The 5000-nt window shown below is 28.1% G+C and overlaps 1 protein-coding gene across 1 annotated transcript in view; it reads left to right on the forward strand.

The window, feature by feature from the left end:
• LOC113800629 (neither inactivation nor afterpotential protein C) overlaps nt 1-5000 on the forward strand; it is a 91050-nt gene that overhangs the window by 13500 nt on the left and 72550 nt on the right. The window lies entirely within an intron of this gene.

Here is a 5000-nt window from a genome sequence, read left to right on the forward strand (position 1 = left end):
CATTATTATTATCATTTAATGATTATCGTCATCCTTATCATCACTATGATCATTTTCACCATTCTCCTTATCATAACCATTACTGGTATTGGCATTGTTATTGTAACTATTATCACTTCTTATCAGTATTAGTAATTCATTATCATCAGTAACATTACAATTATTACCAGCACTCCTATTCAACAATTGTTTTCACACTCACATATTTCTTGCTATTTTTTACCGATCACTTTTGCACCTACCATTGTTTTCATCAGTTATATTATCGTTATACTATTGTATAATGGCTGTTATATTGAACTTAATAGAGTACCATTTATTCTTCAAACTGACATTATTATTACTGTTGTTATTGTTATCATAATCATCATTATCACTTATATCTATATAATTATGTTTGTGTTCCTTCCGTGTGAACCTTACAGTTGCCATCACATTTAAAGTATCTTAGAAGCGAATTAAGCCTGAAAACATTGTAAAGGATTTTTCTTATATTTCGTGCGACTGCGAACTTCAAGTCGCTTCATCATCTCAAGGTTATGTTTTTGGTACTGTTGGTTCGTTTGTTTGTTTGCTTGTTAATTCGTAGGATGACTCAGAAATTTATGAAGAGAGAGAGACAAAAAAAAAAATAACAGACAGGCAGAGAGAGATGAAGAATTAGAGAGAGGAACAGTTATAATTAACCCTATTACTTTGCCAAATGGAGCTAACTATTAGAATTAGCATTGCGAGAAAAGGACAACCTTTTGGTTCTCGAATTATCATTATTATCCTATCGCCTTGGCAGAGGCATGCGATCTCTGAGTACTTATAGTACTGATATAAAATAGGAATGTTAATCGACAACATAAACATTAAAGATTCATTCACACACACACTCAAGTCATCATATTACGAATCGACTAGAATCCTATCCTGACTACATCATCATTATTATAATTATCATCATTATCATTGCTTTTATTATTTTCTACATCATCATTATCATTATCATAATCCTATCCTGACCACACCATCATTGTTATAATCATCATCAACATTATCATTGCTATTATTATTTTCTACATCATCATTATCATTATCATAATCCTATCCTGACCACACCATCATTGTTATAATTATCATCATTATCATTGCTATTATTATTTTCTACATCATCATTATCATTATCATAATCCTATCCTGACCACACCATCATTGTTATAATCATCATCAACATTATCATTGCTATTATCATTTTCTACATCATCATTATCATTATCATAACCATGTCCTCCGGTCGTTCACTCGTTCCGCATGTTAATCATTGTATGCGGGCGAGGCAAGCTGACCCAATTGGGGTAGTTAGACCGTCAGTTAATACTCGACTTACCGAGGGAGGAGGTTGTGAAGGAGGGGGGGGCAGGGGGAAAGGAGGGGATAGGGAAGGAGAGAAAATACTTGTAGTATTAGTAGTTGTAGTAGTTTATTATCATTATTGTTATTGCTATCATCATCACTGGCGTTATTGGTTATCTTTATTTTCATTTTCATTATCATTATTACTGTCATTGTTATTGTTGTTTTATCTTAATGTTATTATTATGATCATTATCTATGTTGTTACTCTTATTACTATTATCGATATTAACATTATTACTATTATCGATATTAACATTATTACTATTACTATTGTTATCGTTATTATTATTATCTTTCTTCTTATTATTGTTATTGTATTCATTATTACTATTATTATTATTATTATTATTATTATTATTATTATTATTATTATTATTATTATTATTATTATTATTATTATTATTATTATTATCATCATCATCATCATTATTATTATCATTGCTATCATATCATTATTATCATTGTCATCAACATTATATTATTATTATTATTATCATTATTACTATTATCATTTATTATCATTATCATTACCATCATCAATGTTGTTATTGTTATGATTATCATTGCTATTATCATTGTCATTATTGGCATTATCATTATCATTATGTTTTCTATTATCATTATTACTATTATTATTACTAGCATTGTTTTCATGATTATTATTATTACTATTTTTAGTATTCTACTTATTATCCTCCTCATCATTATTGCAATTATATTTCTTATCAATGTTATTATCAATCTCATTATCATTGTTATTTTTATTTCATTTTTGTTCTAATTATTGCTGTTATTGTTATTATCATATATATTGTTATCAATATTATCATTATTATTATCACTATCATCATTATAATTTCTGTCAATACTAATATTATTGTTATTTTCAATATTATTACTATCATTTTTATCATCAGTATTGTCTTTATCAATATTATCATTATTATCATTATCATTATTATCATTATTATCATTTTCATTATCATTATTATCATTACTATAATTCTCATTATCATCATTTTTACTATTATCATCATTAGTTTTATCTTTACCATTGCCATTATCATTATCATTATTATTATTATCATATTATCATTATCTCTATTATCATGATTACTACTTTCATTATTATCATTGTTTTTACCATTTTCAGTATTATTATCATTATCATTACTATTATCAGTATCATCATTATCATTATCATCATCATTATCATTAGTAGTAGCAGTAGTAGTATCACTGCTATTAACAATATTGTTATAAATATTATCATCATTATTGCAGTTACTATCAATATTCTAACCATAGTTGTTATCATTACTATCATTATCATTACAATCACCATCATTAATAATAATAATAATAATAATAATAATAATAATAATGATAATATTATTATTATTACCATTACTGTTGCTGCCATCTTTATCATCATTATCATTTTCAGGATAATGATTGTTCTTATCTTTATTATTATTACTATCATTGTATTTTATCGTTATTATTATCATCATTAGTAATATGAAAATAATTTTATCATTATTATTACTATTATTACCATCATCATTATCATTGTTAACTTTATTGTTATCATTATCATTATTATATTTTTTGTTATCATCAATATCATAATTACGATTGTTATTATCATCACCATTATCATTATTTTTATGATTTTGACCATTACTATTATTATCATCATCATCATTATCATTATTATTATTATCATTACGGTCTATGTTACTATCAAAATAATAATTATTATTATCACTCACCATTATCATTATCAACATCATCATCATCATCATCATTAACATAGTGTTATCAACCCATCATCATTATCGTTATCATCACCTCCATAATCATCATCATTATCACCATTATCGTCATCGTTACAGTTGTTTTTATTGTTATCATCATTATTATCTTAATCAGTAACATTATTACCGTTATCAGTAATACTGTTATCATTATCGTCATTAGCCTTATGATCATTAGTCTTATACTATTAGTACTACTTTTCCTTTACTGATATTACTATGAGTACAACCGCCAAGGTTATGTTTATGATAGCGCTGGTTTGTTAGTTAGTTTGTTTGTTGGTGAATAGGATAACTGTGTCTTAGCCTTGGCGGAGGTATGCGCTCTCAGAGGGTTTCTAGTTGTGTTATTATCATCATTATTGTTATTATCATTATTATTGTTATTATCATTATTATTATTATCATTATTATTGTTATTATCATTATTATTGTTATTATCATTATTATTGTTATTATCATTATTATTGTTATTGTGGAAATTATTATTATTACTATCATAATTGTTATCATAACTATTATTATTATTATTACTATTGCTATTACTATTATTATCATTATCGTTATTATCGTTATCATTATTTTTATTATCATTACTATCATTATTGTTCTTCCTAATATTAGTTGTATCCTTATTTATTGTGATCATTATCCCATTCGTTTGTCATTACTGATATTTTCTATCATCGTAATTATCGTGACTGTTGCGATTGATACTGTTATCATAATTATCATCACCATCATCATTTTATCTTTTTAATTATCAATGTGTACTTCATAACATAGCATCTCTCTTGTTTTATCATATCTTGGCATTTCTTATTGGTATCATTATCATCCTCTGGCTCCTTTACCAAAACTGTTCTCGATTTCTACTAATAGTTTAATAAAAAAAATATTTATAACGATTATCATCACTTCTATAATCAAAGACATCACGTTATGATTATCTCACTTCACCGGCAACGTTATCAACGCAAAATCATGTTCACTCATTGGAAAGAAAAAGAAAATCTACCGAGAACTATTTCATTTATTAATAGGATAGTTGGATCGTTTGCCGTTTCGGAAATTCGCTTTTCTTGGTGCTTCTCCGACGGTCAGTGTCCACCTCTTGATAATGCTCAGGGTTGCAGCATGTTTACTACAAATTATACTGCCTTTATAGCGACAGTGTCCGTCTTTTGATTAGTGTCCAAGGTTTCAGCATGTTTACTACAAATTATACTGCCTTTAGAGCGACTGTCCACCTCTTGGTTAGTGCCCAGGGTTTCAGCATGTTTACTACGAATTATACTGCCTTTAGAGCGACAGTGTCCACCTCTTGATTAGTGTCCAGGGTTTCAGCATGTTTACTACAAATTATACTGCCTTTAGAGCGACAGTGTCCGCCTCTTGATAATGCTCAGGGTTTCAGCATGTTTACTACGAATTATACTGCCTTTAGAGCGAGTGTCCACCTCTTGATTAGTGCCCAGGGTTTCAGCATGTTTGCTACAAATTATACTACCATTAGAGCGAGTGTCCACCTCTTGATTAGTGTCCAGAGTTTCAGCATGTTTACTACAAATTATACTGCCTTTAGAGCGACAGTGTCCACTTGATTAGTGCCCAGGGTTTCAGCATGTTTACTACAAATTATACTGCCTTTAGAGCGACAGTGTCCACCTCTTGATTAGTGCCCAGGGTTTCAGCATGTTTACTACAAATTATACTACCATTAAGGCGAGAGTGTCCACCTCTTGATTAGTGTCCAGGGATTCAGCATGTTTACTA

The sequence above is a fragment of the Penaeus vannamei genome, chromosome 7 (genome assembly GCF_042767895.1).
Source record: "Penaeus vannamei isolate JL-2024 chromosome 7, ASM4276789v1, whole genome shotgun sequence".
Lineage (NCBI taxonomy): Eukaryota > Metazoa > Arthropoda > Malacostraca > Decapoda > Penaeidae > Penaeus > Penaeus vannamei.